Source organism: Panthera pardus, unplaced genomic scaffold (genome assembly GCF_024362965.1).
Source record: "Panthera pardus isolate Hobbes unplaced genomic scaffold, ASM2436296v1 HiC_scaffold_11, whole genome shotgun sequence".
NCBI classification, from domain to species: Eukaryota; Metazoa; Chordata; class Mammalia; order Carnivora; family Felidae; genus Panthera; species Panthera pardus.
In genome coordinates, this window is record NW_026526666.1 from 10,771,992 (window position 1) to 10,790,829 (window position 18,838).

Here is an 18,838-nt window from a genome sequence, read left to right on the forward strand (position 1 = left end):
CCATGAACCAGACTGATGTAACAGATATAAATTTTCAGCCTGTTTCACAGCGTGCAGGATGAGAACTAAAGAGCCCTAAAGGCTTTCATGCAGGAAGGGAGGGGTGTGGTAGCAGAGGGGGAAGCTTCATTGGTGAGAGCCAAGCGCTAAAAGCAGCTGCGTGTGACATTTCCATCAACAGCACTCCCTCCCTCATTGTGTATGAGACACACATCAGATGTTCTGGTTTATGATTTCAGCTTCAGAGTACATACCCTTCGAGGTCTAAGCTCATGTATCTCTTCCTGGCATGGTGCCTGCTCATTAACTGGACTAAAAAGCTCATCTGAGAGTGATAACCAAATGCTGAGAATATTGGGGTCCCTTTCTCCTACCCTTAAGGAGGTCTGGAGTCTTGGTTGAGGCAGGCCGACACGTCCAGCCTCTGTACTTGCTAGAAAGTGACAAAGCACAGGCCACCAAAAAGATTCTGTCCAGATGCCAGAACCGTATCAGAACACAAGGTCACATACAGCTGCTGTCTTCCCCCGTTTATATCAGCCTGGAGGACAATCCATTCTCTTTCCCTTGGAGGACACAGTAGAGGCAAACTCTTGGAGGTCCCAGGTAAGTGCCACTTTATCTGTTAGGTAGACTAGACCTAAGGAAAGCTAAGTCTTTGCCTTTTTGTATTGTGTTTACCTCCCCAGGTAAATTAAGGTAGAAAAATCTATTATTTTCAGGGGAGATAACAGGAAAGCCCTTATAGGCCTTTGCTTCTTTGATTCAAGAGCACACTGAGATGTCAGTAAATGGTATGTTTGCACACCAAAACTTAAAAGTGTTCATGATGTTCTGATCATTTGAAAATGTATTACTTTAGAGATTTCTGTTAAGTTTTGGTGGTTGAAATCTGTTACTTGTTCTAAAAATGCTGGGTCATATAATCTCATATTACTTTTCCAAATATGTCATGCAACTATAAAAACCACTGTAAACGGGGCGCCTGGGTGGCTCAGTCCGTTAAGCGTCCGACTTCAGCTCAGGTCATGATCTCACAGTCCGTGAGTTCGAGCCCCGCGTTGGGCTCTGTGCTGACAGCTCAGAGCCTGGAGCCTGCTTCAGATTCTGTGTCTCCCTTTCTCTCTGCCCCTCCCTGCTCATGCTCTGTCTCTTTCTATCTCAAAAATAAATAAAACATTTAAAAAAAAATCTTTAAAAAAAAACCACTGTAAAATAAATGTCAGAGAGTTTTCTTTTTAAAGAGCAAAATTACAATAATAACAATAATTTGTTCTAATCCAAATGACTACAATCTCTGAGCATCAAGGCTGCTTGTTTTATCACTGGGTGGCCACATTTATATAGGGTTGGTTTTTTTTTTGTCAGAAATCTTTTCATAACCAGACATTAGACCCAATTTTAGATGATTTGAAAGACGGGTTGGCTTTGGAAGAAGTATGCTAAAGTTAGTAGTGAGGTTTTATCACGGTTTCTTAGTCCACATTATTCCTCAACTGCCACAAGTCCATGTCTGAAGTAGTAATAACAACTTCTCAGTTTAGGGCAAAGTAACTCCTGGTAAATTCATTCAGTCTACAGATATTCAAAGAAAATCTACTATATTCATTGTACTGAATAAGACATGATTCCTGCCTTTTAATATGCAATTTAGTGGAAGCTATTTATACACTAGACTGTAAACTCCAAGGTCAGGTTTTGGGTCTGTTGCAATTACCACTTTATATCAAAGTATAGCAGTGTCTGTCTCATGGTAGGTGCTCAGTAAATATTGGTTGAATGTGTATATGTATGAACAGATATGTATATGATGCTACTTTTTTAATACGTGTGTATTACATTCTTTGACAACCACATTGTTGATTAAAATCTCATAAACATTTCAACATCATCCATCAATAACTCAGATTTTAGTAGGGCCCATGGAAATAGTTGATTTTCATTTTTACTTCTTGTAATCAGTCTGTGGCCTTGAGGAAGGTTAATAGCACTGGCTGGGGGAAAAGAGAGAGTATAAGAAAAAGGGATATTTAACTCACCATCCTGAAGTTGCATTTCAAGGTTTTATTTCCAATGGGCTATCCTGAAGATAAGTACAAAGTATGTATGTATTTTTTTTTCTTGGCAAATGCAGATTCAAAAATAGGAAGAACAGTTATGTTACTACGTTTATTTGAGATATCCTGTATCTTAAACCTTTTCCTCTTTATCCTAAACTTTTTCCATTTCCATTTTTCAGACTTAAAAAACATAGTTGCCAACTATGGCATTATAACACACAAGTAGAAAGGAAGAAAGATGAGATAAAGATCAATCCAAGTATTGTTTGAATTCTAAACACTCTGTGGCCTTGGTTAAGTTTGGACTTAATTTTTTCATCCATAAAATAGAGGGAGTTGGGTTATTTCTAACCTGTCCTCCAGTTTGAATTTTCTGTGATTTCATCTGACAAGCAAACTCTCCCCTTTGTCATTCTTGTCGTTTGTGGAATCCTCAATTTTTTCCAACTTATTTTTTAATCACCACAGATGCTCAGAATAAAATAGCTTTCTCTATATAGAATGCCTTTTTTTTTTTACCCCAGGTAATCATGGCACTACTTGAAATTATAAAATATATCCAAATAAAAAGAAAATACCTCTATAATCTGAGTTATAATCTTCTAATATTACTTTAGTTTTTTATGCGTATTTGTTTAAAAAATAAAATTGTGATCACTTTGTACTTATTTGAAACCTACATTTTGTTGTTGTTGCTTTAAGAGAGAGAGAGCATGCTCACATGTGTGAGCAGGGGAGGGGCAGAGAGAGGGGAAGAGAGAGTATTCCAAGCAGGCTCCATGCTGTCAGTGAAGAACCTGACACAGGGCTTGAACTCACAAACTGTTAAATCATGACCTGATTGGAGATCAAGAGTCGGATGCTTAACTAAGTCACCTGGGTGCCCCTCTCATGCTGTATTTGTAATCCACTATTAAATACTACAATTTAACTCATCTATTATTGTTAGACATCTAGGTTATTTATAATGTGTTATAAATAACACTGTAGTGAACAAATTTGTACAAGAATAAATGATTAGTTCTTAAGAATAAATTTCATAACTAGAGTTACTCCCACTAGCAATTTTTGAGTGCTGGTTTCCAGACACCCTGGGGGTTATAAAACAGGTTTTATAGTTTTTATTTATATTTCTTTTCTGTATTTGTTTTTATTTTAGAGCTAGAGGGAGAGCAAGGGAGAGGGGTAGAGGGAGAGAATCCTAGGCAGACTCCACACTCAATGCAGAGTCGGATGTGGGGCTTGATCCCACAACTCTGGTATGACCTGAGTCAAAATCAAGAGCCAGACGCTCAACTGACGCAACCACTCAGCTGCCCCATGAAACAGGTTTTATAATTTAAAGAAATCCTTGCTAATATGCCTTGTGAAAAAAACCTTGAGGTTCTAGGCTTTGTAATTTAGAGGAGCCCTTGTCAATATACATATCTGATTACTACTGAATATTTTTCTATTTGGTTTTGGTCATTTGCACTTCTTTTTTTTGGTTAAGTGTCTACTCCATTACTTTGTTCATTTCTCCACTTGCTCACCACTTTCCTTTTTGAGACACCTCAAAATGCCTCATTATTTTTGATGGGATAAATTTTATAAGGTACCCTGCAGATTCAGGGAGATTCAAAGTTGTTTTTGGAGATCATAATCATCATAATTATGGTCCCAGACCAAACTTCAACTAATGTCCCCCCCTTTTTTTAGTTTTCCTCTGGACTATCCATGAACCACTTTATGATTTTGTTTTGCATTTTATTTTTTAATTTTATTTTAACGTTTATTCATTTTTGAGAGAGAGAGCGAGCGAGCATGAGTGGGAGAGGGCCAGAGAGGGAGACACAGAATCCAAAGCAGTCTCCAGGCTCTGAGCTGTCAGCACAGAGCCTGATGTGGGGCTCGAACTCACAGACCATGAAATCATGACCTGAGCTGAAGTTGGGCGCTTAACCAACTGAGCCACCCAGGCGTCCCTGTTTTGTTTTGCAATGTAAATCACAAACTTACCAATAAATCCTTTGAGGACTCTTTTCTGGAGCACCATTCCCAGCAACATTTTAAAAATGAAGTATCTTGAATTAAAATACTGAGAACTTCATTAATTTTGTGCACTGAAACATTAATAAATCTTCAACATTGGTAGGCCAATACCAGATAAATTGGCAGGACATTAGCACATTGTGGGTATTCAATTTTAAATGTACAACTTATTACAGTGTATGTATCAAAATTATGGCAGCAAAAGAAAAGATTTACATTCAGGTATGTACCTACAATTTGATTCAGCACATTGTGTGTATGGACTAGCTAGGTAAATAAATAGGCAAACACCTTGAAGTGTCTACCTTCACCAGAACTTAAAAAAAAATAAATAAAAATAAAAAAATAATAATAATAATAAATAAATAAGTCTTCTGTGGCCTAACAAATGTGGTGCTCTTTAGAGCCTTTAGGATATTAAGCTAGAAGCACTGGAAACCCACAGAACCCCCTTGCTGGGCTCTGACTTACTGGCTCAGCAGGTTATTGTTGATTGTTGATCATTCAAAAGAACAAGTTGTAACTCACTGGCCATGTACGGAATAACAAAGCACATCTTCACATAACTTACTGTCCCTTTACCTTTCTCTGAGCCTGTGTCTATTCTTTTTTGGAATATATCTTTTAATTTCTCTTGTATTTTGGGTTGTTTCATGTGTATAACTATTTTTAGAATTTGTTTTTTAGAAAAGACAAAAGTTTGTGTTACTTTTTGATTCTGTAACAAACACTGTCCTTACTGACATTAAGGAAATCACTTCAAGGTCTTTTCTGGGACATCCTGTTTTTTAACTAACACTTTAATATTGAAATGTGTTGGTTGTGATGTTGAAATTAATCCAATGTACCAAAAGAGCAATAAATCTTAGAACCAGTTAAGTGAAAAACAGAGAGAAACATGGGGTGCCTGGGTGGCTCAGTTGGTTAAATGTCCGACTTTGGCTCAGGTCATGATCTCATGGTTCGTGAGTTCAAGCCCCGCATAGGGCTAATTGCTTTCAGCACAGAGCCTGCTTCAGATCCTCTGTCCCCTCTCTCTCTGCCCCTCCCCTGCTGGTTTTCTCTTTCTCTCTCAAAATAAACTTAAAAAAAAAAAGAGGGACAGAATATTATATGCAGTATGCCACCATAACATAAAAAATGTGTATTTATATACATAGAATATACACAGGATACAAAGTACCAAAATGTTAGTATTAATATTGGTTTTCTACCAGGTGAGGTGAATGGCTGGGTATCAGGGGTGCAGGGTTTCCTTTTCACTGTATACTTCTTGTACCTTATAATTTTTATTCCACGTACAGGAATTAACAATTTAAAAATAGAATTTAATAAAAATTTTATTACACATAGTAGGCACTCAGTAAACACGGAGTGAAAGACTAAATGAATAAATGGATGAATTAAGTAAAATGAATCAGTGCCTTACACTTGCCCTTGCACTTAAAACTTGCACAAAAGCCTTGTGTAATCCATAATGTATAGCAGTGGCGTTATGTGCCAAAACCACAGCAAAGTCTTAAGGCTGTAAATGGTCAATATCTGTAAATCTTCAGAAATGGCAGAATTGTGATATCACCAAGAAAGGAGCTTCGGTTGGCAGAACAGCATTTTTGTAAGTGTGTTCTAGGCTAGTGCCTTAAAAATTCCTCAGTAAACAAAGCCAGATTATCCTCCACCCTCCAGGTCTGTGAACCACCACTCTGGCAGAAACACCTCTTGTGGTCTGGAAGAAAGTGTACTAACTCCATTATTAAAGAGTCAGGTCCCAAGCTTGTCTAATGGCAGTTTTATCAACCTTCATCTCACTGCTAAGCAGTGCAATTTCCTAATTGCATGAGACTGAATGGCTTTTTAAAACAGAAATCAAGACCGAATGGGGAGAAAAACTATTATCACTTTGTTAGATTTCTAAATGGAAACAACCCATTACTCTTTATTATATTACAAAGAAGTTTCATAATCTAGATGGTCCCTGACTTAGGATGATTGGACTTAACGATTTTTTTGACTTACCCATGGTGTGAAAGTGATACGTTCAGTAGAAACCTTACTTCCAAATTGTGATCTTTTTCCTGGCTAGTGATGTACATGCAGTATGATCCTCTCCCATGAAGCAGGGCAGGGGCAGTGAGCTGCAGCTCTGTCAGCCCTGTGATCGTGAGGGTAAACAACCCTGTGCTTACAGCCACTTTGTACCCACACATCCGTTCTGCTTCTCACTTTCAGTATTCAATAAATTACATGAGATATGCAACACTTTAGTATAAAATAGTCTTGTGTTAGATGATGTTGCCCAACTGTAGGCTAACATAAGTATTCTGAGTAGGTTTAAGGTAGGTTAGGCTAAGCTATGATGTTCAGTAGGTTAGGTATATTAAAAAATGCATTTTCAACTTAGGATATTTTCAATTTACAATGGATTTATTAGGATATAACTCCATCATAATATCCAGGAAGATCTGTTATCTCCCTACATTTGCTGAGGAAGCTGGTCCTAATATTTTTCTGAAAAATAGTAAAAGGTAGGGCAGACAGACTTCAAATCAACAGGTTTATTGTATCTCTCACTTCGGTGAAGGTGAGCAAGGATTTACACCAACTGCAAAATTACTTTAGGCTTTGTTTACTTCTTTATGTCCTAAGATAAGCAAAGCAGCAACCTGCTGTGTGTATTCAGGTCAAGCCTTAGGGACAAGCATGGATGGAAAAAGTGACAGTTTCCTGGAGTCAAAATAATAAAGGATGAGAGTGGAATTCTAGCTATTCTTGTTGGGGAGATGAAGGCTGAATTGTGGAATTCACTGTAACACAGATTCTGAAAGAGGTTTGCCAAAAAATTAAGGATGACTGGATAGAAGTGGTTTTACATTGAGCAATTCTGTGTGAAACGTTTACAACGGCGTCTAGCACAGACTTTTTATATAAATGTTAGTTGCCATTTACCATCATCATCATTACATTGAGACTTGCCGTTTTAAAATACTCAAGTTTTTATTAGCCATATGTAGGTCTGTATAAGGCAATCTGCAGGATACCATGAGAAGAAACAGTCCTTGTTTGTAAGAAGTTTATAATGATACATCTTGAAGGAGAAAAGATAGAAAGTTAAATTGTTAAAGAAAAAAAATATTTAGTTTCTTTGAGGCAGTGTCTTTTGCTAGTTTAGCTGGAGTCCTGCATCAAAGGCTGAGAAAAGTTCATAGCTTGTTCTTTCCCAAACAAGTTAAAAACAGAGATCATTATTATTTAAAATAAAACAGAAATTATAGTAGTAATTTATTGCTTTTCAACAATTCTGGTGTCATAAATCTAACTGAACCAAACTCCACATATATCTTGAATACAAGGATCAAAATTCTCAGGAAAGTGAGGCACTTTCATATAGTGAGTCTACAGCACAGTCCTTTTTCTTTCTTTCTTTTTTTTTTTTTTTTTTTTTTTTCTGATAAGGGTAGAATACCAAGACGAAAAGACCAGGAAAAGATTGCCTAGAGACCTAGATACACGGGACTGTCCTTAGCTTTCATGTATGTATACCTCCATTTCTGAACACGTTTATTTTTGGATATCTTCCAGTCTATGAAAATAAAGGGAAGTGGGATAAAAGGAACTGTACTACACTACACTGGATAACCAAAAGGTGGCAAATGTTCTTCAGTCAAACATGTCTTGCTATCTCTCTGAAAAGGAGTAGGCAAAAATCTTTTTGAAAAGAAAGCTTGGGGTGGCTCAGTGGCTCAGTCAGTTAAACATCCCACTCTTTTTTTTTTTTAATTTATTTTGAGGTGGGGGAGGGGCAGAGAGAGAAGGAGGGAGACAGAATCCCAAGCAGGGTCCACACTGTCAGCACAGAGCCCCAAGTGTCCAACTCCCGATTTCGGCTCAGGTCAAGATCTCACCTGATTTGTGAGATTGAGTCTCGTGTCAGGCTCTGCAATGACGGCAAGGATTCTCTCTCTCCCTCACCCTTTGCCCCTCCCACGGGTATGCTCTCTCTCTCTCTCTCAAAATAAATAAATAAACTTTAGGGGGAAAAAAAGCGCCTTAATTTCTGGTAGAGATTGTCCTGGAAAGGTTAACTTTCCAAACTGACAGGAAAGCATACCAAACACTAACACATAATTTAAATTTCTCTTCAACATACAAGAGAAAAATCTATCCTTGATTTTTCTATTAGGCCTTTCATACCTAGCTTAAAATACACCCTGTTCTTCACTCACCCTAGCTTTCCCTCTTCAGGTGAAAATTAAGGAGAAATTTTATTTGCTTTGCTAACGCAAAGAAAAGTTTTCTACATGGAGAATGTTTAATTTAGATCACAACATGTTTATATGGCTATCTGATATTGTTAAGGTAATTTCTGAATTCTGAAGCTTTTGCATTTTTAATAGTGGACAACTCATTAGGGATTTAGAATACATGAATTTTACTCCCTTTTTATTTATTCATTTTAAAGAGAGAGAGAAGAGAGAACATGAGCAGGGTAGGGGCGGAGGGAGACAGAGAATCCCAAGCAGGCTCTACATTCAGCATGGAGCCTGATGTGGGGCTTGCTCCCACGATCCTGGGATCAGGACCTGAGCCAAAATCAAGAGTCTGATGCTCAACTGACTAAGCCACCCAGGCTTCCCGGAATACCTGAATTTTTAAAATACAAAGACCGCATACAAGTTTGCCTGAGGTCTGTAATACTTCAGGGATCCACTAAGAGCCCTTCCTTCCCATCCATGGGTTGGTAAGACTTGTGAATATGTAATATTAAAAAATAATTAAAAGAGATCTAGGTCTTCCCTAGGAGATACAGCAAGACATGGAATTTAATTGTCAAGCCAATGCTTTTCCCAAAATAATCATGTGCCCCCATAAAGGAAATAGGAAATGAAACATTTAATTTGGATTTGGAGGTGGCCTTCCTAAGCAATTTGCTCAAGTACAAACAATAATTACGTAGAAAGAACCTGATTATAAATATAATTATGAAACCTGATTAATTCACAACCAGTGGGGAAGCTAAATTGCATTACAAGGAGGTTTGAATTATATAATAGAATTACTAAAATTACTCCCTTGTTGGTCTATCTGCCTCTCCTTTATTTCCATGTTGTCCTGTACACAACTTACCAGGTAGGAGAAAGTGTCTTCTATGAAGAAACAGTGTACAAAAGATAGAAGGCTCAGGGTTGAGACTTTAAAACAACCCAGCGTTTTCTGCCTCCTATTATCCACCTCATCACTACCCTTCTATTCTTCTCTATGACCTCAGGATTTTGAACAAAATAAAATGAAAATAGCCTAGTATTTAACACAGGCTAAGTAAAATAGACCTAGGTTTAAATCTCAGCTTAATAGGGGTGCCTAGGTGGCTCAGTTGGTTAAGTGTCCAACTCTTGTTTTCAGGCTCAGGTCGTGACTTCATGGTTCATGGGACTGAGCCCCATGTCAGGCTCTGCACTGATGGCAGATCCTGCTTGGGATTCTCTCTCTTTCTCTGGACCTTCCCCACTCTCTCAAAATAAATAAACATTAAAAAAAAATCTCAGCTTTTCTTTAGTATATGTGCTACCAAAGTGAGCACAATCTCAGCTTTATAGTACTTGTCAGGTAAAAAAAACCTTAGTGATGTTATCTATAAATTTGGGGAGATGGGATGGGATTTCCCTAGATTCTTGGCAGAAAAACCTGTTTAGGTTTAGGTGCATGGCTGCAGTGATGAAGAGTTCTCCCCAATGACTCTTGGAGTCCATCTGTCTCTCATTCCACTGGATTCCGTAAGTGAGCTATGTTGCCGACATAGTCTGAATCATGTACTCCCATGTTATGGTTGAAGCACGTCTGGGCTGTTTCATGCATGATGTGGTCACACCTGCATTGGTCAAAAGAATGACTAGTGAACCATAGGAGATATACAAGATGGGAGTTAGGGGGCTCCCAGATTAACTTCATCTTTTCATTGCAAACAGAAGCAAAACCCTATTACCAGCCTGTCTGGGCCTAATGGAATATGAGACGAAGGCCGTATGCAGTCTTCTACTTAGACGTCTACACCTGATGAGTCTTACCTGTTGCAATTTATGTCTTTGTGCCTCTTGTTAACTTCCTGCAGCATTTAACTTTTCTAGATTCTTGTTTCCACTGATGTGGCTATGGTGAGTATACAAACAATAAGGTGTGTGTGCATGGTGGGGACGAGAGACTGGTGAAAACAATGGCTGAAGCAGAAATGGTGTATTCTTTTTTTTTTTTTTCTTAATGTTTATTTATTTTTAAGAGAGACAGAGAGAGAAAGCATGAGCAGGGGAGGGGCAAAGAGAGAGGGAGACACAGAATCCAAAGCAGGCTCCAGGCTCTGAGCTGTCAGCATAGAGCCTGACACAGGGCTTGGGCCCACGAACTGTGAGATCATGACCTGAGCCGAAAGTCAAGATGCTTAACTGACTGAGCCACCCAAGTGGCCCCAGAATGGTGTATTCTGAGCTTGATGAGAGTTACTATACTTCTGGCCCTGAGGTACTGAGCAGGCCAGCAGTCCTCGAAGTTGGTAGCATAGTACAAAGGGTATTCCTCTACTACAAGAGTTTCCAGTTTCTTTCTTGCTACTAGATTAGAGGTGATAAATAGTCAGAGGTATATATGCACACCTAGAAGACTTAAAGAGGGCTCTACCAAAACAGGATAAAATTAAAGCCCTCAGTGTGAGACTATGAGTTTGAAGACACTAGAGAGAATTGTCTATAAGCAGTTAGCTTGGCACCTGAGGCTGAAGGCTGTCCACCGCCAAGAGTATAGTGGGCCATTTCAGTCACTGTAGCCATGACCAAATGGAACCATGGCCTGAGATGAGAGAAAATTGTGGAAGAAGTTGTCAGGAAATCCACTGGGTCTCTTAAACTTGAATCTTGATCTGCCAAAGGTGACAACGAAAGGAGAATCTCCACATAGGGAGGAGACTGCCAAATCTTGTTACTAAGACTCTTGTTCTGACTTAAACTTTTCCTTGGGGAAACTTTCATAAATTATCACTGACACCACGAGGAAGACTGGGGGTTGGGAGCATTCCCTTTTCTTTCTTTCTTTCTTTTTTTTTTTTTTTTAAGACATAGAGTGTGAGCAGGGAGAGGGGCAGGGGGGACACAGAGAGAGAATCCCAAGCAGGCTCCATGCTGAGCCTCAATCCCACAACTCCTAGGATCATGACCCAAGCTGAAGTCAAGTGCTCAACCGAGAGAACCACCCAGGCACTCCTTACCTGCTTCTTAAATAGCTCAGCAGAGCTCAAGCTGGAACAGACTAGCTGCCGTAATATGTGTTTGGCCTCCTCCCTACTGCCTGCCCATTCCTCATTTTCAACCCTCCACACAATTTCCTATCACTATTGTTTTCCCCTTCATACTGATTAAAAATAAAGTATTAGGAGTTTAAAAAACTCTATTTTCTTCTGCATTATTGAACAATGTATGATGTAAAAATGTCCAGTAAACTTGTACTGTGATTAGTATTATTTAGGGAAGAGCTTCATGAAGCACATTTGAAACATCTGAACTTTGAGGCCTAGATGGGTATGGTCACTTTCACCATGCTGCTCACCACTCCTTATACTGGGCTTGGTTACCTCTTCCTAGTCCTTGAAGGCTTTTCAATTTTCAATTGGTGATTTAGATTAAACTTGGCTAAAATTCAGGGATAAGGTAGAGTGATGCATTAATCGACAGACTTATAAAACATGAGTACTTACCTTCCCTTTTGGGTATCCACAGAAGCCTGTCAGCCTGGCTCCTACTAGGCAGCTCTGTGGCACAGGCCATTTCCCTTATGTAAGTGGGGAGGGCCCTCAACATTTTCTAACTCCTCTAAGTTCAAACCCTGAAAAGGTAAATCCACCAGTGCCACCTTCTATCTGTTCTATGTTCCAAGTTTTTCCTGTATGAGGACCTTCTTCTTCTTTGAATGACTGATAATAAGAATGTCTTATTTAAGGAAACTCTGCACCCTACCCAAAGGTAGATATACCTACCAAACAGGTATAACTTCACTCTATGGCCGTAAAAATAATCCTACCAAAGCACAGCAGGCATAACATCTGAACTCATGGTTTGTGCAAAATGTAAGGTGGTGGGGGGAGGGAGGAGGCTTCACTCTATTAATACACAGTTCAGAAGTGAGGTTGGTAGCCCCTGGACCTCACTTGGGCACAGGTGTCATAGATATTGTGTGGCACGGGGCACTGTGGCAGATTCACAGTTCTCAGAGGTCACCACAGATTAAGCTCATGCTTTATTTAAGCCTCATCTCATTCACCAGTGCAGCAGCATCAAGGTCCAGTTAGAACACCCAGGTCTGGCTACCCAGGCAGGTGGATACATAAAGCTAATCATTATGATCTAAGAGGTCTCCTTCATTGCATGCACCCCTCTTCTAACTCACATCAAGCTTGAGGTGCAGCTGTTCAGAATTTCCAACTGCCTGCTGCTGCTGTTGGGTAAGAGCCATAAGACCCAAGTTCTCACAATGAAAGATCTTACAGCATGGAATATAGGCGCCAGGACACCCAGAACTTCCTGGAATACAGGTAATCTTAAAATTAAGCTTTAAAAAATATGTCCCAATGTCTCCACCCCCAACTTACTGCCTAGAGGCTCACAACTATCCCAAATTCAGATAATCAGGGAGTAGTTTCCTGCAGTGCACTTTCTGGTTTCAAAGGCAGATTTTGTGGCCAACAGCTTTTATAAGGATTGTTTAGCCCTGTGATGGGTAGAAGGAAACTAGAACAGGATCTTCCTAAATCAAGAGGTCTTCAAACTCTAGGGATTAGTTTCCTATGGTATTAATAGTTATTTATAACCACTTCTGCTCCTGTATTTTTGGTGAAAACTAAATGAATACTTCCTGATGATTCCAGAAAATATTATATGCCCTTAAGCAAGTTAACTTCTTGTATCTGTATCTGTCTGTAAAATGGGGATTATAACAGTACCTAGTTCATAGTATTTTTATGAATAGTAAATGAATTACTATATGAAGTGCTAAGATCAATGCCTGGCATATAATAAGCACTCCCTAATTATAACACCAATTTATCATTATTATTATTATTATTATTATTATTATTATTATATTTCCAATCCCTACCCCATCTGCCTAGAATACTAAAGACAGGAAGAAAGGGAGGGAAGGGAGGAGGGAGAAAAGGTAAAAGGAAGGAAGAAGCCCAGGGTTAGCCAGGATCAAGGAGGTAGACAGGTCTGGCAAATATGGAGGGCCACGCCTAGAAGGAATGCTTACTAGGAAAGATCCTAAACAATGATATAGATTAGAAAGAGCATAGACCAAAACTGTCTCTGTGCTGGCAGAGAGAAGCAGCAGGAGACAAGCTGTATCAAACCATGAATGGAGTAAGGGTATAGGAACTGGACTGCCACATACAAACAGAGCCTCAGGCAATTTGGTTGAAAGCAAATTTCAAATTTCATTTTCTATATTCTGTTTTGAGTTATCATAAATTATAAATGGGGAATTTTTCTTAATCAATTAAGTATTGTTGTGTTTATAATAAAAAACCCTTTCCTGCTTTGTTTGGTGCTAGTGAAATGTGAATAACAGCATCTTCCTATTTCCTAACACAGACAAATGATGGAATAATTAAGGGGAATGTAAGTGTAGTATTTTAATTCCAGAAAAAAATAAATTATAATTTTATTATTTTCCTTTTTAGATAAAGCAACTGGATAACTTACTCAGCTTAAATAGTAACTGTTCCACATTTTCAAATTTTTTGCATTTCTCATCCCATTACAAATTTTTGGTTATAACTCTTACCTTAAAATCTTCAGAAGTTTTGCTCACTTAACAAGCTTGCCAACAGCAGATTACCCATGCATCATCCAGTCTATCAGCCTCTAAAACAGGAAGGTGAATCTGAAGAATTTCATGATAAAACCAAAAGCCACTAGAGAATATCATGCCTTCTCTGGTTTTGATGTAATGATTCTGAAAGACCCCACCGTGAAATGCTTTTTACCTTAAAGATTACTTGGCACATGCCATTTATTAGATGAGTGACCTTAGAAAAATCTTTTAGCTCTCTGGACCTTAATTTCCATTTCCGTAAAATGTGGTGGGTTGTGTCAGATGATCTTCAACCTCCTCTCGGCGCTAAATTTCTGATCCTGCAACTACTACAATTTTATTTCTTCAATGTCTCATGGATTAATCAGGAAGAAACTTGGCAGAAAAACATTTTACCTGTATTATTTCATCAGTTTTGCCAGCTCACCCACCCTGTTTCTACTTTTTCAGCTAAGAACCTTTTCCTTGCTTTTGATCTTTCCCTCTTATGCACTTTATGAACAAACTATAATGTTAATCATAAACACTTGTGGAGTGCTTTCCAAGTTTTACCAACCCCTTCTGCATATACTCTTACTTAATTATCACAATAGCTTGGGCTGATAGATATTATCTCCAATTTACCTGGCCCAGAAGAGTTCAATGGTTCAATGAATTAACTGTCCAGAGTAACACCAATAGTAAATTATGGGAACAAACCTTCTGATCCCAAAGTATGTACTCTTCACAACACTACAGTTTCTACTAGGGACAGATCCAGATTTTGTGGAGCATGCAGCATACACAATTTTGGTGGACATTTTCAAGAAAAGGAATACAAAATTACAATAAAACACTAATATAATCCTGTGAACACATTGTTAGGGCCCCTGTCAGGTCCTGGAAGGGGTCTATTCAAGTGAAGTGCCTTTAGGATTAATCTTTAGGGCTCGGTTTCACGGGTTTCCACAGTTATACAATTATTTAGTGCTTACTTTCTGCCAAACACTTAAGTAAATAGTATTTTTATTATAACAACCCTAGGAGGTAGGTACTATCCTTGTTTTACAAAGCAGACAATGAGGCTTAGAGAGTAAAATAATTTGCCTAAGGATATAGAGCTTATAAGTGCCAAGTATCAAAATTGAAACTGTGGAGATCTGGCTCCTGGGTTGATAATATAAACCCATCCCACCCTATATAAGTCTTCTTTTCGGGTTTCCTAGAATCATCTTAATCTACTGCTTCCCACTCCATTCTATAGTTCGGGCCCTGATAAGCTCATGTCCGAACCAGTCCCATGCTGTCTCCTTAACTCAATTCTCCTACCGTCTACCATGAATGCTGCTACCACCCTAATAATCCTAAAGCACTACTGTTCTAAGTCCTAGACACCCCCATGGCCTAAAGTGCCTTCCTTCTCAGCATTTATCAAAGGTGAGAAGCAATTAATTGCTGCTCATACGCAGTACTTGGCCATAGATTCCATACCGTCTTCTAAGGTGTTGAACTATTACTGAAAACTTTTCGTTGTGTGAAACAGAAGCAGAGTGGGTAAAGGGAAAGCACAATCACCTCTCAGAACCGGACCCTTCAATCCCCACTCTTCAATCTCAGTTCTTCACTTGTAAAACAAAACCTTAGAGCCAATCTCACAGGGTTTTTGTGAGAATCAAGGGTGGGAGGAGGAAGGAAGGACTCGGTTGGGGGAAAGAGCAAATGGTCATCAAATGCTGGCTGATTTCTTCTGCCTGAATGGGAGATTGCCCCTAAAATCTGTAAACTCTCTGAAGGCAGGGGCCTTCATACATTTTTGGTATTTCCTGAAGGCCAACTTCAGAGACACCTCATAATTATTCAATCTGATCACTTAAACAGAACCACTTCCCCTGTCAAGACTTGCTCAAGAAACTACAATGGCTCTTAGGACAAAATCTGGCTCTGGAGTCTGACTGTAGGTGTTGGCCACTTACTCTGTGACCTCTGGAAGGTTACTTAACCTCTCTTGAGCCTTAGGTCCCTAATTTGTAAAATGTTAATAGTTACCGACCTCATAAGATTATGAGGATAATTCAGGTGAACTGCTAAGTATATAATCGGTCCCTCAAAACTGCTAGCTCTGATTATGTCCTGTCCCGAACATTCGGTGTCCATAGAAATTTGGCTTTTGCATTCCCTTGTCTCCCCGTTTCTGGCATACACACCTTCCCCCTAGAGACAGGGGTCGCCACCCTCTGAGCCGCTCTTCTTTCCCGGTTTCTGTGTTTAACCACCACCATCCACCAAATACCACAGGGCAGGCTCTGTATTAAGAAAGTTCCATAAATTCGTCAAAACCACCAAAAGCGCCTATGAGGTCGGATCTACTACCGTTGCCATTTTAGAGAACAGGAAACAGGCCCTGAGGGTTTGGGTGACTTCCCCGAGTTCACCCAACTCTGCGGAGGCCACAGCCCGCGCTCGCACCGCCCGCCCCTCTGCCTCTTCCCGGGCCCGAGGTGCACCCGCATCCATTCACACCCCGCCCAGCCCCTCCTCTTCCAGCAGCTTCCCGGCTCCCCCGCGCGCCCGCCCGTCGCCCCCCACACCTGAGTCAGGCCCCCGGGGGTACGCCCCATCCGTCCTTCGCGGCTTTTCCCTTTTCTCTGCCAGAGACTGAGGGGTAGGCCGGCGCCGGCGTCCCGCACGCGTGTAAGTCACCGCGAGCTCCTTGGACTGAGGACCTGAGGGGCAAGCTCCGCAGAGGAGCGCTGCGGCTCCGTCCGCGCCGCGTAGCGGGGGTGCAAATCGCGGGTCGTGCTGAGCCGCCGGTCACGTGGCGGGGAGGGGGCGCCGGCGCGCGCGGGCGGGCGGGCGCGCGCGCCTGCGAGCGTGTGGAGGCGCGAGTCGCGGTTCGGGCGTATGTATAGGGGGGAGGGGGCGGCGGCCGGGAGGGCCGACTCCGCCCCCTGTGCGCATGCTCCGGTCCCGGCGGGTTATAAGGCAGCCCCGCCACGGGCCCGGCCCCACAAAGTGCTGGCGAGCTGCGACGTGACCAACCGGCCGCGTGGGTTCCCGAACGAGCGAACGAGGCAGCTGGTGAAGGACGCGACCTGGACCCTGGGCCCTGCGGAACTCCAGCCGCGTCACGCACACGCTCGGCGCCGCGAGCCGCGCATAACGGTTAGTTGAGTAACGGCCGGCGGCGGCGCTCGGCGCGGACCCTGCGGTGCCCCTGCTGCCCTCACGGATGGGAGGGAGCCTCGGGAGCCATGGGGTGGGGGGCATGCAGACTTGAGTCTCGGGGGAGGGAGGCGGCCCGGCAGGGGCATCGTGGCCGCGGGCCGCCGCGTGGCCCCGGAGCGCGGCGTTGGTGAAGGAGACCTTGAGGCGGTGGGGACAGCGCCTCGCCCCGCTGAGCTGCGGCCCCCGTGGTCAGGTGCCGGCTACCGGCCTGGCCGAGGAGTTGGGTCTTGGTGCCGGTGACCTTGGGAAAGTCGCTCTTCCCCAGCCTTCAGGAGTCTTCTCAAGAGATGCTTTTGATTTGGAAAAGGGACGACGTGGGGCTGATTCACGTGGTGCCTCCCGGCTCTCCTGGCCGCGTTCTGATCCGAGGGAAGGGACTCGGGGCGGGAGTTATTTTGGACTCGTGGCATGCCCGCCCCAACCTTCTGGGCCAGCCAATCCTTGCCCCACCTGGTGACTTGCGAGGGTGGTTTGGGGAGCCGCAGTCCCTGCAGCTAAGGCGTGACTGCAGGGTGCGCGTGGACTTTGCGGAGGGAACAGTGCAGCTGGCCGGCCCCGGGACTGGTGCTGACCGAGGCTCTTTGTCATTCAACCTGTGGCTGCGGAACGTCAGCTGTAGCGCCCTCGCGCTCCTGGGCTTGAAGGTGGCCCTGTTTGAGAGCAGTCTGAAGGATAGCGTTACACTTGGTCAGATGCACTCGGTTTGTTCCAAGTACATCCTTTTTTCCCCACGTGCATTTTAACATTTCATTTCCTTGCCATGACTTATTTGGTGTGACACGCAGTTGCCAAAACTACTTTGAAATTATTTTCAACCAAGAAACAAACGGATTTCTACTTGACTGGAGTTTCCATCGTTTGCTTACAACCTAGGCGTCTACTGATAACAGTAGAATGTTTACAGAGCTTACCATAGCTAGTTTTTTTTTTTTTTCAAAAGTTATTCCGGTTTCGAAATAAAATGCGTACACGTCAGTGCCCTAATGAAACAAATGTGGATTTAGTAACTACTGGAATGTCGTGATAGGGTGAACTCTGAATTGTGTGAGAGTTTGGAAGAGTATGACCAGGAATTAGGCATTAATAAACAACTTCAATGTCAGTTACCAGACCTATGAGTGAATTAAACTATGAATCTTCAGCTTTTTAGTTTGGCATTAAATTGTGCCCATAAATCCAAGTCTTATGCCCTCAAGTACAACTTTGCCTTCAAACTGCCATGGAAAATATCAGGAATTCAAGACATCTAGCATTTAATATAGGTAATGGGTAAGTATTATTTAAAAGTTTAACATACTTGAGTAATTCAGGGTTTAGATAAATGCTGTTCTTTAATCATACTACAGTGACTCTTGTTAAACATGTAAGTTAATGGTGTGGAGAGCTTTTTGTGAGATTTTTATAGCCGAGTAGGTTTAAAGGTAACCTAACAGGCTATAACATCCCTAAGCAGATAAAAAAAGAGGTAAAAGGTCATAGGATGAAACCAGTTGATAATGTTTCAATAGTTTACATGTGTTTTCATCTTTTAAATATTAATGCATATAATATTAGCCCTGGAAAAGATCTTAATCACTACCTAGTGAGATTCTCTTATTTTACACATCAGGAAACTGAGGTTGGAGAAGTTAAGTGACTTAACATTCTAGGTCTGAAAACTTGTTAATACTTGGGTGGGAATTAATGTGTCTTTT

The 18,838-nt window shown here is 41.3% G+C and overlaps 1 protein-coding gene and 1 long non-coding RNA gene across 3 annotated transcripts in view; one reads left to right on the forward strand and one right to left on the reverse strand.

The window, feature by feature from the left end:
• The first annotated feature begins 480 nt into the window (after positions 1 to 480).
• SLC16A1 (solute carrier family 16 member 1) overlaps positions 481 to 18,838 on the forward strand; it is a 61,152-nt gene continuing 42,794 nt past the window's right edge. The window contains exon 1 of one of the 2 annotated variants that reach the window (XM_019457876.2): positions 481 to 606. The gene's annotated coding sequence lies outside the window, so the exon portion shown is untranslated. Of the gene's footprint in view, positions 607 to 16,931; positions 17,082 to 18,838 lie in introns of those variants that run through there. The other variant, XM_019457875.2, reaches the window with a different exon arrangement.
• LOC109272073 (uncharacterized) lies at positions 7,067 to 16,734 on the reverse strand. The gene is made up of 4 exons (XR_002082251.2): positions 16,508 to 16,734; positions 16,124 to 16,222; positions 13,911 to 13,990; positions 7,067 to 9,957 (listed from the first exon to the last, which is right to left on the reverse strand). It is a non-coding gene; the product is annotated as an uncharacterized LOC109272073 (long non-coding RNA).